Source organism: Anomalospiza imberbis, chromosome 4 (genome assembly GCF_031753505.1).
Source record: "Anomalospiza imberbis isolate Cuckoo-Finch-1a 21T00152 chromosome 4, ASM3175350v1, whole genome shotgun sequence".
In the NCBI taxonomy this organism is placed as follows: domain Eukaryota; kingdom Metazoa; phylum Chordata; class Aves; order Passeriformes; family Viduidae; genus Anomalospiza; species Anomalospiza imberbis.
In genome coordinates, this window is record NC_089684.1 from 19,519,008 (window position 1) to 19,534,380 (window position 15,373).

The window sequence follows — 15,373 nt, forward strand, 5'->3', positions numbered from 1 at the left end:
TCATGATGGCAGTGAAAAGAAACAACAAGAAACAGAAATAATAACAGGAACAACAATAATAGAAGAACCTAAGTAGGCTTTAGGTATTTAATACCAAGCACACTTCATTGGAGTTTTCTGGGATATGATATAAAAAAATCACTAGCCATGCCAAGAAAGTGGTGTGTGGGTGTGTGTGTGTGTGTGGTGGAAACAAAGCCAAATGAAATAAAAAATAGTGTCTTAAGATGATATTTTATACCTTCTTTTTAGAATAATTCTGGTCACAAAACAAAAAAAAGCCTCAAATACCCCCACATTCCCCCTGCTCCCGAGTCCCAACAAACAAGCAAGAACTAAAAGCAGGGAGCAAAAGAAACAGTCATAGGAAATGAGAGGGAGAAACACAGATGACACACAGCATGTCAGACAGAACAATAATACAAAGCCAGGAAACTGTTGTCCTCTAGTGATGACTTTGGCCCACAGTCATGCTTATCCCATCTTCCAACATAATTTGGATGGTTAACTGTGATGCATGCTATAGTGTTACTTTTTATATTTATCTTTCTTCATTTTTATATGATTTCCACTTTGCAGAGCTTTAGGAAAACACATTTTTCCAGCAATTGCTTCGTTAAGGTGGATGCTCCTCAGTGAAGAGCTAGCTCACTTTTATTGCCTTTCACCTCCTCATCTCTGACATCAATGAGAAATAACCATCTGTGTAACTACCAAATACATCTGTGAGAAAATAAAATCTATGCCTGAAAATAATATTACACCCCTAAGCAACATCCCCTTAAGCAAGGAAGTTGGTGATGCAGACATCTCTCTGTATCTCTTCTCTGCGCCCACACAAGAGAGACAGAGACAGATGAGAACCTGGCTTTGAATGCTTAGCTTGTATAAGGCTCTTTTGGCTTTTGCTGGCACCTTTATCCCTGGTGCTTACCTTGTAGCTTTTTTTTGTCCCTTGCATCTGTCCATTGGAGCAGATGATAAGAGATTTTTCATGATCAAGTCTTGTGGAATTTGTACTCATATCTGAATGCATGCATTTTGAAGCTCAGGCAATTTTTTCCTCTGTTGAGTTTTTGGGAATCTTGTCTGTAATTTAAAAGGAAAAAAAAAAAAAAAAGAGAAAGAGAAAAAGCAAGCTGGGAAAAGATTAAAATAATAAATAACAAAAAAATTCAGGCTCACTACCAAATTTCTGGAATGACTTCTTGGCTTTAGGTAGCATTAATATGGCATACAAAAGCAAACCCAAACAATTCAAAGGACATTAATACTTGAGGCACATACACATATTTAAGGAACAGCAGGAATTTTGTACTAAATAAGAGCAGAAATAAGGAGAGACAGCTGGGAGAGGCAAACAGGAAGGACTGAAATTTTGTGCCAACAAATGATAAAGTACAGTTTTATAAGTCTACTTACTTTATTCTCTATTCAAATAAAAGAAGCATTTTGCTACTGTCAGTAATGTTTATGCACTGACTAAAGCTAAAAACACACCGGCTGTGTGAAGTTTAGTTTTTTATTCAGCAAAGCCTGTCTAAAATATATGTGAAAAAACCTATTGTACCATGTTCAAAGTTAAGTTTCTTTTTAAAAATAAAAATAAGAGGCTGATCTTGCAACCTTTTTACACATGAGTAGTCACTTCACGTCAGTAACAACCATCCAGGTATTTCAAAGCACTGCACATACATTCATTTATAAATGGGACCATTTACATAAGTCCAGCAAAAAAGGGTTTACAGGATCAGGTCCTAATTTTTATCTGTCATATTGAAATGGATTTAAAACTAAATACCTTCAAAAGCCTGAGGTAAAATACTGTACATATACTTATGAGTTAATCAGGCTGTAGAAAGGACAGAAGTCAAACCAAAGAAACCAACAGTAATTTCAGTTTCTGTTTATAAGCTTGGAGTTTAGCATCCACATGTTTTACAACTGTTCAACCTTTTCCAGCTTTCCCTTGCTTCTAAATACACTTTAAAATAAAATACACAGCTGTACATATACAAATACATGTGTGTAAGTCATGCATAAAAAAAGAGAGTATTTCTATACAAGGTAAAGAAATTGATGTAATTTCATTGATATCACAAGCCACAGATTAGAGCATAACAACACCATAAAGTTAAACATACAATGTACGTAGAGACACATTTTTAAAATAGGGCCACAGACAATGATGACAGCCTTTCTTAGAGCTCTTCTTTACTAAGGAAAGTGTATATCTTCCTTTATGGTTTCTTGTGCCAACAGTTTTTGAGCAGAAGTTAAAATCAGTGATTCACTCTGCCTAAGAAGATTGGTGGCTTTTGTCTTACATTCTACAGAGGAGTCCAAGACACACACATCGAACTGCATCTAAAAGCCATCATAGTAGCCCAGAATTGTTCCATAACTATATTTCCGTGAATTACACCCCTCCTTTGTTGCAGTTCCCAATAGTCCAGTTCTTTTAGAAAACCATTCCTCTTTTGCAATGAAGTAACACACAAAAAGAAACTTTTTTCATGGACCAAGTATGTATATTTGTAAGCTTTATTACAAGCACCATGAATCTTGGGAACTTTGGCTAAAGCACTAGGAAAGGTAACTTTGTGCTAGTGAAAAAAAATCCCTAAAGCCCTTCATGATCCCAAGGCTGAGGCAGTATGTGTCATGGAGCCAAGCTGGCAAACAAACAAATGGAGATGGATCTAACTTGTGGCTGTCAACACAGTAGCAAGAAGAATATTCCAATTGTAAAATTAAATCATATTGAAGCTGTATTGCAAATGGCATTTTAAAAGCACCAAGGAGAAGAAAAACAGTCACTGTTGGTGCTAGATGGCAAACAGCACCATTAATGACAAGCATTTCCCTAAAAATGTGGTCTATATTTAGAACAGGATTTTCTTATACTTGCACTTTAAATCAATGCTCACAAATGAACATGAGCAATATTAGCCCTGCTTTTGTCCCAGCTATTAAACAGAACCAGTACAGACTACAACAAATTTGTCATGTTGGGAATGAATGCTGCTTTCCAAAAAGCATTCTGATGTGCAGCTACAGCCCCACAATAATCAATCATCAATTGGTCATAGAAAGAGCTTATTCTTAAAAGAATATTCTATTCTTATACAAAGATCTTCATTTAATATATGTGCACTGTTCTCAAGAGATAAGAGATGAAGGTTTCTTCCAATGAATAAAGCAATAGTTTCCATGGAATCAACACATTTAAATCCAGGAAAATACAAAACAGGAAAATACAAGGCAAGAGAAAAATACCAAAATATGTAGATTGAAGCAGCACTGGTAGGATTCCTATTCTTCTATTTCTTACTTCATTTAAAAATGCGGCATCCTAACTTTTCTAATTTAGGAAAGGGAAATGGATATTTTAATCCATACCAAAATATTCTTGAAGAATTTAGAACTTAATATTCCCTTCCAAAATGACAGGAAATATGGTATTGATCCAAATTTTGTCAGTGGAAACTTATCCAATGAAATGTGTACCCTCTCAGAGTAAGCAGAGGGCTATTTTAAGCCATGGAAAAAAAAAAACTGAATTATATTAGATGGTTGATACTAATCTAATTTAAGGTAAAGGTTAAGTATCTAAATAAAATACATAAATTCAAAATCAAAGTACAAAGCTGGTTTGAATCTGAAAATTTTTTATATTCAAATTCATAACTCCTCAGCTCCCTGATAATAATGTTAAATCCCCTGGAAAAGGAAGGGGATGTAAGGAGAAAAAACCCCAACATTTCTGCTGTTTATTTTTGAAACATAGGCATTTTCTTTCTCTTAAGTGAGCTTACAACCACCCTGGCACCTATTCTGCACCACTAAATAACAACTGGATGCTCATGCTTGCGGAAAGCTGGGTGAGGGAAGCAATTTAAAATTTATTTTCATAGTGGAAAATAGGTTTTGCCAAAATAGTTTCAGTTTATGAAAGGACAGAACAGCTGTATTTGGTTTATAATAAATCTTTCACAAATCAGTAAAAGCAAATAGACAGCACAACTGTAACCCATAAAAGTGGAAAATATTAGACAACAGACAGTGAAATTGTTAAACTTTCCCACAGATGCTGTTGGTAAAAGGCCTCTGCAGAATTTGTACATGAAATGTGCATGAAAATCAAACCTGAAGGCAAGAGGCATTGGAATGAGGCAGAATTACTTATTAGAGGAATATCCTATTAAGGTGGCTATTCTGGGTATTGAGGAAGGTGTCTCCAGCAGCTTCCTGCTCCTATTACTGAATGTTAGTGCAGAATAATTACTTGCTTGCCAAAAATGAGAGGACATTGACCCTGCAGACTTATTGAATTCGTGCTGCTTGCCTTCGGGCCATGTCGGGGGTTATTCAATTTTGCCTGAGGAGGACAATCTATTATGAGAGATGAGTCAAGAAGGCCCCTTCCCTGATTGCCCCCCAAAACCATTATCGCAGTGTGGAGGGGGCACGAGCAGCGAGTGGACGGACAAGGCAGCGCTGATCCCGATTACCGGGGGACCAGATACAATTTGCATTGTGAGCAGCACTGCAGCTCTGGGCAATCAGCCAGGCCCGGGCCAGCAGTCGCACGAGCGCCGCACCGCTAATTGCTTGTGCCTGGCGTGGCAGCCTTCACCCTCACGAGGAGGAGGCTCAGTGGCTTCGTCTGCACTGGGGTGAATATTTTTATATTGACAAAGAAACACAAGTTGTCCCCAAAGGGAAAACCCAGTATTTAAAGTGCAGTGCATTTTTACACCTCTGATGCTACCTCTTTTTACTGTGTTAATTGTTTGGTTTTGATGTTTTCCAGCAACTTTATGAGACAGAGTCAAGTCACAACTTCATTTAAAATGACCGGACCTATAAAACCAACAAAAAGGTTTTATATGTGCAATTAAAAACCAAAACAACCAATACAAATGAAACCCCAGTGGATTCATTTTTGTTGGAAGAGAAATATGTGATCATTTGCAGCAATCTTGCCTCAATATCAGTGGGAATCTTTCCAGTGAATTTTAATCACTTTCAATCAGGCCACTTTTTCACATGAAGGTCCTGTTCCTAAAGATTTTACAGGTTCCTCAGCTTTGAAAGGAGGAGTGCTGTATTACATACCTGAACACAGTTGCTAAATTTATGAAACTATTGGACATGCAAAATAAATCAATGTTTTCCTGTTCTCAAAGAATATACTCTTCCCAATGTTGCCTGCTGCAGGTTAAATTGATCTGAATCCTGACTCAAAGCCAAATGAAGCCACCGAAAGTGTTCTTTGACTCATTTAAATGTGTTTGGTTTAATTTGAACCACATTAAAATATTTGCTTGTGAGAAAATAGAAATTTAGCAGAGAAATACATGTAAAATATAGGTGTCAGCACAGAAAAATAAAGTTGTTTTCTCAGTTCTGTTAATAAAGTGGGGAATTACCCTTCTGTCCTTACACCCTGTTTTCCAATATTTTGTGTAGTTTGGAATTTTCCTAACATCTATGAAAGCCTCAAATATCTTTCTCTAGGTTTGAAAGTTAGTTAAAAGCTATGGCTGGTAAGCTTACAAGATTAAAGTGAAATATGCCTTTTAGCATACCCTAGTAACCATAAAAAAATCTCATTTTCTAATGTTATGCTGTCCATGTTAGCATCAATGATCTCATTTATAATGAGAACAAAAAATTCTACTGTTGTCTATCAATGGACCACCAAACGAAAGAGCAAGGCAAAGTGAGTACAAATATAAGCTAATTTATTCTGGCATGGTGACTGGTCTGTCACTGGTCTGCAGGGATGGTTTGATGGGTACAGTGTGTATCTACATACAAGTTACCAAATTTATTCCTCTTGAAACCTCAGCTTGGATTACATAAGGGCAAACAAAAGAAGATGAAGTCATTGTGTCAATCCTGTTTGCAGTGAATAAGAGCAGTCCATATTTAAGGGCTTGGTTTAAGACCTCTAGGTGTATTCAGACTGATAAAGTGTGTCCTCTCCTCATGAAAACTCAATCCTATAATTATCTGCTCTCCTTAAATTAAAAAAATAATAAAAAATAAACAATTCATGGTAATTTTCCATTCACGTATTCCTTTCCTGAAGCAAAACAGCCGTTATCAGAGTACACTATGAGATATTGAGTGTCACTTGGGCAACCTGGAGTATCCCTTTCACCCAATTATTGCAGAAGGGCTCCAACCTCCAATCCATCGTGAGTCATCTGTACCAGCCTCACACTGATTGCTCCGGTTGGGATATCTAGGATGACACAAGGTCACTCTGTTTGGCCACTTGATTTGCATCATACCGAAATGTTAGAGAAATACAGAAATAATAGAACTGTAATAAAGCATTATATAATATTAAGAAAACACTGAAAAGTATTGAAAACTTGTTCTGAAAAAAAGTTTTCTCAATTTACTCCCCATCTTTTCTCTAGTGAACATTTGTCTAACACCAGTCAGCTTCAAAGCACTGGGACAATTTCTGCCTGAACTGAACTGAGGCACTTCTGGCCAACATTCTCCTTGTCACATTTTCCATGTGTCCCAAAATGGAATATATCCCACACAATGCATGATGAAAAGTTCCTGAGCACCATATTACTGTAATGAGATAACGATTATAATAACATTTTGCATTCTCAATTGCTTATTCAGTTGAAAGTTAAATCCCAAGTTACATGCATGAAAGAACTGCATTATTAAAAAAGACTCCATTTTAATATTTACTAACATCTTAGTGCATGACTTGGCAACCACCATAGCATTTTTTCTACTGAAAAGGTCTTTCAGGGCTTTGTGCTCTTTGAGCAGGATTGGGGAAAGCTCTGAATGGATTTCCTTTTTTTAATTTTCAGGCATGCTAATGAAAGAAATTTCTCTGTGGAGCATCATACAGACATCCAAAGGCTTCTTCTGCCATTTTTAGGCTGTTTGGGGTACCTTGTTCACACAGGAAGATACATACAGCTAAGGGCAGGGAAGAGACAATTATTTTACCCCAAATCACAAGCAGAAAAGAAAGAAGCAACTGGCTATTGCACTTTGCAGATAATTGCCAACATCAGTGGAACCATGACAGCTGACACTCTTCCTTGTCAGCAGGGGAGAGCTGCACAAAAAAGTAACTTTCCTGACATTCTGGTCTTCCATGTTTGACCTCTTTTGGTCTGCTGGGACAGCAGGACATATTACCTGAGAAGAGGCATGGTGCTAAAATGGCTCTGCATTTTTCCAGCATAAAGATTACCTTTCTAGCATATTTAGCATGACCTACCAGTGTTAAATAGTAAAACCCAAGTCTTTTGTGTAGTCTCTACACACACACACACACACACACACACACCATCTATCCATCCTTTTCACAGAGAACACAACTATACACATCTCCAGGCTGGGTTGGCATCACTCTGATCTTTGTATGATGATACCAGAAGGTTTTTTCTCCAGATAAAATACATTTCTAATGATTCATTCTCCATTCAGCCCTGCTCCACCCACTCTAGAGAGATCAAAAAGCTTCAGCAAAACCTCAGTTTTCTTCCATTACTAAATATACAGCTTTTCTTGTAAAAGTGCTAACAGATAGGTAGCGTAGCAGAACATTTCCGTGGCCTCAGTAACTTCACTGTAGATGCCAGTATTTTTCAGATGAGAGTCACAGTCCATGGCCACGGGGGAATGTACTCTAGTCCAAGATGGATGTGCACAACCTGTAGAAAAGAAAAAACTTCAGGATGATCACATACCTTTAGAAGGGCTGTTTACCAGCAGTATATAGCCGTTTATGGCCAGAAAAACAAAGCTTTAATGAATCAGGAAGTGTTCCCACTTCTTAAATCTCTGACATGGATATTTTAGAAGTAAATGCACCAGACAGATTTCTGTTCTTTTCCTGGCATATTTTCCTTTCTTTCCTACTAGGTGAACAGCCTTGGCAACATCCCCAACACCTCTTCTCAAAAATTAGTATTTTGTAATAATTCCTTTGTGAGAGAGGCAGATAAACCAGAAATTATAGGATGGAAAACAGAGACACATGACTTAACTATGCCTTTTAGTCAAAAGTTTCTCAGGAAATTTTTGTATGACTAAAGACAGTAGGATTTGGCTGAGGAGGTGATGATGCTGAGCTCTGTCCCATAATGCAAACACTCAGCCCTCCACATTCTCCTGTGGCAAAAATGGCTCTTTAAGCATTTTACATAAGATAAAGTTACTCTTCTGAGGAGATTGGCTCTGTACTTTCAAAAGCAACCCCTTTCCTACCATTACAAGTGACTGGAACTCAATCAGTACCTCATCTGGAAGGATTGACTTGAGACATTGATTCTTGAGATGCTGGATTAAGGCAGCAAGAGCAAGGCAGATTGATCCCATTTGTAGCTTTTTCTCTCAGCTTTTACACTATAGAAATAATTTTTACGTTTTTGAACTCCTTTTCTCTGTCTACCTTTTAAGAAAGAAAATGCTTTTCCAGAGATCATTTTAGATTTGCTGATATAAAAACGTATCTTAGAGCATTTCAAGGAGCTGACCAACTTAAAATGGAGTAGAATTTGATAATTCAGTGAATTCACTAATTGCACCTAATGCTTCAGTTTTATTTGTGTTTTCATAGTATAAAAGGATTTTTTAAAAGCATGTTTTGGAAATAAGCTCTCTTAGACCATCAATATGCTCTGTAAAGTAAATTACTGTTTAGAAACTCTTGTTTAGAGCATTGCTTATCTAATGCAGTGCAACAAGTCCAAATGAACTGTTATATTTTGCTACAGAAATAGTTGCCATACTTTACTCTTTTAAAGAGCATGTTAAAGCTCTAAAAAGGAACTTTTCTCTCTGACTCCAAGTTATAAAGATAGCTGTTTGTACCAGTTCACAATAGCAAATTAACAGAAAGGCAATGGGCCCTGTAAATGAAAAATACCTGGGAGCAATGATGAGCAGCACAGAACCAGCAAAGCATCGTTCTTCACTGTTCCTATGCTAGGGGGAATTTGGCAAAAATAAAGGAGAGATTTTCTTCCCAGCAATCCCTGCGTGCCAGTGCAATCCTTGGGAGTCATCATCAGCCATATGTTCAAGTAAAGCATAAATATGTTAAACCTGTCTCTGTAATGAGTAAGGTCTTCTGGCACTGCATATGTCACTTCTGGTCATGGACCATAATTCTGAGCTCAGCAGTGTTCACATACCTCCATTTGGGACAGCAGCAGTAAAAACAGAAAGGTGTCTGGTTTCCACATGATATTTTCTGGCATAGATGAATTTTGTTCTGCATTGGAGGATTAGGATTAGAGTACAGACATAATAAAATTTCAGGGCTTCTTTTTCAGCATGGGTTCTTCTTATTAGAATCACATGGGGACATAAACGGATCATTAAAATAGTAAATCTGTTATTATTTCAGTTATATTTATTATTCATACACAGGCTATATTGTGAGAAGAATTAAATCTGGACATGTATCAGCAAAGTGATATTAATAAATAAATCACTCTTCACTTGGTTTCCCAGATATGAGAAATCCTTAAGTAAATAACAAACTTGAAAAAATCAGCTTTTGACTACTTGCAGTATTCCAAATAGCACATCAAAACATGTGGTAAGATGAAGTCCTTTCTAGGGCAGGACTGCTAAGGTTTGGACACATAGAAGACAGAGACATGTAGCTAGAAAGAAGGCCATCAAACTACCAGATTGAAAAGAAAACTTAAAGAAAAGTTAATCTATGCCAGTAGGTGAATGAGGATAGGAAAGACCTGAGCTTATCAGGAAGAACATTGTCTCCTAGGTTTAGACATAGCTTGGATGAGAGGACCTTGGCTGGTCAGAGATGGGTGGGGTGAATAGAATTGATTGACAGGCTGCTGTTGGAAAGTTAGACCTGACTTGCTAATAACAACTGAAACAGGAAGCAGTGGCAAGAGGAAATACAAGTCATAAATCTTTGAATGAGAGTTGAAGACAAAACATGTAAGAGGAAATGGCAAAAAGACTGGCCAAGGTACCAGCTTGAATAGCAGAAAACAGATCCAGGGTAATGAAGTAGAGGTGACAGCTTACTTAAATAAAATTGTCACTCAAAAGACAGAAATAAAGACAAGAATAAGGTCCTCTGAGTGTGAATATGCACTTCTGGCCTGACTGCAACCACAAATATTGTGATAGAAAAATCAGCTCAGCACTTGAGATTTGAAACAGAATAACCAACTTCAGTACATCAGGGAGCAAACATTTTGAGCTCTTTTCCTCTCCTTAATTAGCTTCTTTTACAGTATTTTCCCTCTGTTCATATTGATTCTCTGATGTTTTCTCTCAGAAGTTTTCTCTGGGCTCTTGCACCACCACTGAAATGCATAAAATAACTGGAAATCCAAATCATATTCCAGAATTAGCTGTCCAGCCTCGATTCCCCAAGGAAATATCAATTTCTAGCACATTGCTCACTTGGCAGGTTAGGACCTTGCACTCAGGTAACTACAACCCAGTGAATCTCTGGAGGACACAATTGACTTTTCTTGCTTAGAAATGTAAAAGAAAATAAGAATGTCACTTTTTTGCTGTTTACAAGATAAAACCTGAAGACATTCTTATGTGGATTCCCACATGAGGCATCTGAAAGCACAAAGTAATCTGGTGAAATGTCAAGCTGTGCACACTGACTGCTGTGTTCAGACTTTTCATGTTTTGATCAAGTCTGAAACAAGTGTCACCACTCCCAGTAGCCTCCAATTACTGGACAGCCACAGATGAACTTGCAAGAACAAGCACTAATCCTAGGACAAAGAGAGACCTGATATAACTCTTCCTAGGGAATGTGAACTGTGCACAGAAAGCATTGCTCAGAGTGGTGAGCAGAAATAAGGAAGGCCAAGTATTTTAAATGTGCTTTAAACCAGGACCTAGCAGGACAGTGGCTCACAACCTACAGATCAACAGTGGGAAAATGTGATGTGGCAGGTGGATCATCTCTGTTATCTGTGTCATTTGCAGATGCTGTAACACTTGCAGGCTGCTACTTTCAAAATAACTGTGTAAATGGGGGCAGGAATGATATCCAGTCTAGCAAATGCTTTCTCCTACATCCTCCCCCAAGCCCAACACCTCTAAGAACAAGGAAGAGGGTTCACCTCCCTTTTCTGCCACCAGGAATTCTTGGGGGTTCATGCTGCATGTTGGGTTGCAGTCCCCCCACAGCCCCTACATCAGCCCCACCCCAGCCCTGGGAGCCTGGACCAGAGGAAAGTTCTTAACAGCACTACCACTGCCAAAGCAGCCACTAAAGCAGGAGACAGGTCCTAGCTCACATTCTTCTCCCAGAGCCTAATACATTTTTCATTTTGTATTTACTTGCAAGAAGCTTTCAACTTTGTGCTACTGTACAGACACCAAATACAATTGCCATATCTGACTATGAGCTTTGAATGGAGTCAAATTATTCTACAGAGTTATTTTCTGTTTCTCTCACCTTTGTCAAGAGGCTGTATGAATTCTCACCATCAGAAACATTCTTCTGTTCAGGTTCAACATTCTTCTGACCGGTCCTCAAAGAACCTCTTAGAGAAAAAATAAATAAATTTAACATTCTGTATTGTGATCTAGCAGCTATTTTTCCTTCTTATTATGGGAACACTAGCCCCCTTGCTCAGTTGTTTTTTGCCTAATATTCATATAAGTGTATGTGTGAGTGTGCTGGCTTATAAAGCATCAGGCTAACATTTGGCATTGGAAGAGTGTAGCAGAAATTAATAGCTCCAGCTTGCAGATAACGTTTGTATTGACCACTGATCTATTGAACTGTTATATTTAGAAGGATCATTTAAAGGAAAATCTCATAGGCTATCGAATTTGAAGCTGTTCCAGCTACTCTGCGGGGCTTTTTTTCCCTTCCTTTTCTCTTCCCTGCAGTGAATTCTCCAAGGCAAATGGTGTAAAATATTTTGCTGGAGGGGATACTTTACTTTCAAGATTTATTCCTTTGCACCACAAATATATCAAGGAAAAAAAAATCAAAGACAATAGCAAAAATGTTGAAAGAACTGGAAAGTTTATTTTCAATCTCATTGTGAGGGTTTGACAGTCAAGCAGGGATTGTTTGTTTTGACATGGAGGGAAGTTTTATGATAGACAGCTATTATCAAACTGAAATAACTCTCAGTATTTTATTTTAATATTAGTTGTTTCTCCTTTGATGCAATGTCAAGGGAAGAACTGTCCTTCCTACTTGGACATGGGCTACAAAGGAACTGTCTGTTAATTATCTTGACAGGCACAACCTGCAAGTTTATTTTAATGAGCAGTGATCGATAAAATATAAAATTTATCAAAGTATTATGTGTACAAGCCTCCTTGGCATGCTAATAGCATGTATTTGGAGATGCTTGGTCTCTGCTTTTCTCCTATCAATAGTTTGTATGTTGAGCTAACACTTGGCTCTTATTTGCAATATGATGGTCAGATCATCATGCACACACCCTATTACCATCTGCCTTTCTTTGAGGTGAGAAATATGAATTAGACTACTTAATAGCCTGTGATATCCAAACCTGAGGGAATGTTTTATTGGTAATTTCACCTTGAGCATTCTCTTCCTTTTTGCTCCCTTCCTAAAGCATCTTTTGTGACTATTTAGCCTTATCAAGTGTTGATAGTGAAAACAACAAAAAAAAATACATCTTATTATTAGAGAGATTCTTGCCAGAAGGTAAAAGAAATATGTGTTTGTATGAGATTTGCTTACATATTCTGTGGATTGTAGGTAGTATAGCTTTACATTTATTGAAATTGTCTTTTCCCCCTGAGTTCTAAGAAAATATGCCTAAAGCTATTATCGCATCTATCGACTCTGTGGGATTTAATGGACGTGGCTCCTGCTCCCAAGTGGTTGGAAAATGACCTCTATGAAGCAAAGTTCAAGCAGAGTGAAAGCTCTGAGGCTGAGATTAGAGACCTGTCAGTTTCCTGGTAGGATAAAAGTGTAAAATTATATGTGACGCTCAGTTCAGTCACATCAAACAGCTCAGAAATGTTTACTGAATGAACTACACAGTTGCTAATTACACTTTCCCCTTAAGTATTCACATTGTCATGGGCAACAAACACCCAGAGAATCTGGAAAGGGAAAGCTGCTAATAAGTATGCAACAATTACACCAGGCATGGTTTTGCACCTTAATTTTCCTACAGTGATTATTTACAGTGAAGAGGCAAATTTGGCCAGTCATTACATACAGTATCTCTGGTTTTGATCTTATGGGGAAAAAAAAAAAAGAAGAGAAATTTTAGATCAAAATATAGTGAAAGAAGCACAACTATGAGCAATAAAATAAACATAGCTTCCTCAAAACATGGTACAAAACATTGCTTTAACCCAGTGACCCTTAGTGACCAGGCTATTCAGGGTGGTCACATATATAATGTCAAATGATTACAGCAGCAACTAAAACCTGATGAATCAAAGTGCGTTGAAATTACTCTTCCACTTCTTTCTGGAGGAAATGCATTAACCTTGCAAACTGTGAGGTTTTTTTCAATTATTGCAACTTCCTTATATTAAAAATTGCCTTTCTCTTGATACTCGCTAATTCAAAATTTTGTAACAGTGAAGAAGACTACAGTGAAAGGCTCTCCTTCCATAATTAAGGACCCTGCACTACACTTTAGCTATCACCCACAAAGACTTCTGATCATGAATGGGACCCAGAAAGCGAAAGCACGAAGGCCCAGGGATGTCTAAGCTGAGCTTTGTAGGGCAGATGTTGTAGGCTGGCCTGAGACACTTCAGGTGAGAAGGGAAGACAAGGCCAGGGCAGGCTTTGCTGCTAGTGTTCACATGCGAGAAGAAAAGTGCCACCTCATCCACTTACAAGCCATTGGAAGCCCATTGAAACACCAAGGTCATTAGTAAATCCAAAGAGCTAGAATCCCGGGATATTCCATTTCCAGGGGCAGACAGTAAATGAAGGAGTCAAGCACGGGGCTGTAAGAAAGAAAGGGAAGTGCTCAAGCTCCTGCTATCTGTGTGCTCTCAGTGGCCAATTTATGGGTCCTGTTGGGTTTTTTTCCTTCTTTCTTTCTACAAAAATGCATTTTACACATTAGAAACACCATTTTTTTTCTTCTCAGTAATTTTTTGTAGCCATATTCTATAGTTAGGAAAGGAAGAATTGATTTGTTTGAAGGAATAACTACAGCAAATAGAAAAATATACACAATAAAACTCAGATTTATGGTAAAGTGCTGAGTCATTCTAGAATATTTTGCTGTCTGAATATTTTGCTGTCTACTCAAGGTACAGTTTAGTTAAACTATATTACATTAGTAAGTTTAGACAACAAATTATTTCACATAAAGATATTTGCTGTAACAGTTATCATAGAGTAAATGTAGTTTTATCTATGTATTTGAATTTAATATATATACTTTTTTACTCTGATTAATTTTCAGATAACAATTAGCTTTTTCCTGATCTTTTTTAATTCCAAATTCTTTAACATAATAAAAAAGACTAATTAACAAATTCAGAAAAATAATCTTCTACAATATATTCAATAACTCTCTACTAAAAATAAAGTATTTTTTTCTTTCTACTTTTATATGATCTCTAAAACATGTGCTTAATTAAAATTGATCTCTCTTACTTGAAATCTTTACAGAGTGACTTAGTGAAACATGGCCTCAAACACAGTTATTTGAAATTACATTAGCAGGAGATCTAAGCAATAATGTGTAATTGCTGTTACATAGTGTCACTTACACTTACTGTTACTGTCTCAAGTATTTTAATCATGAAGAAGTATACATGGTTTTCAGCTCATTTTTACAGACTTCTAGATTAAACCATGTACTTGGCCCAATGATCAGAAGGCGGGACAATTTAGTTACATTTTTAAAGGAGCAGGATGTTATTTCTCAATATGGATATTCTGGAGTGATGGGAGTCTGGTGCCAAGTTCTGGAGTCCAGCTCCCCCCCTTAGAGGTCACAAGGGACACAACCCACAGTATTTTCCCTATTAGCTGAATTAGCCACACAGTGAACTCTGAAGAATTAACCTAAAATGGCAGGATATTCTGCTTTTTAGTATGTATGTTTAAGGCTCTGTAATAATTCTCGAGTGAAACACATGAAAAAAAAAATTCCTTAATTTCTTCCTGTGTCTGGCTCTAAATAGGCAGTAGTATCACTGATTCATTATCTTTCCTAATCTCTTCTGGAATGCCTATTTTATGCTTGGTCAACTACCAAACTTTTCAGATTTCTCTGTTTCATTGACAGAGGTGTTATTTCTATCAAGAAAATACAGGAATACATGCCAGAGAAATTAAAACTCTACTGCTGCCAAAACACGTTAAGAACATAAGAACATT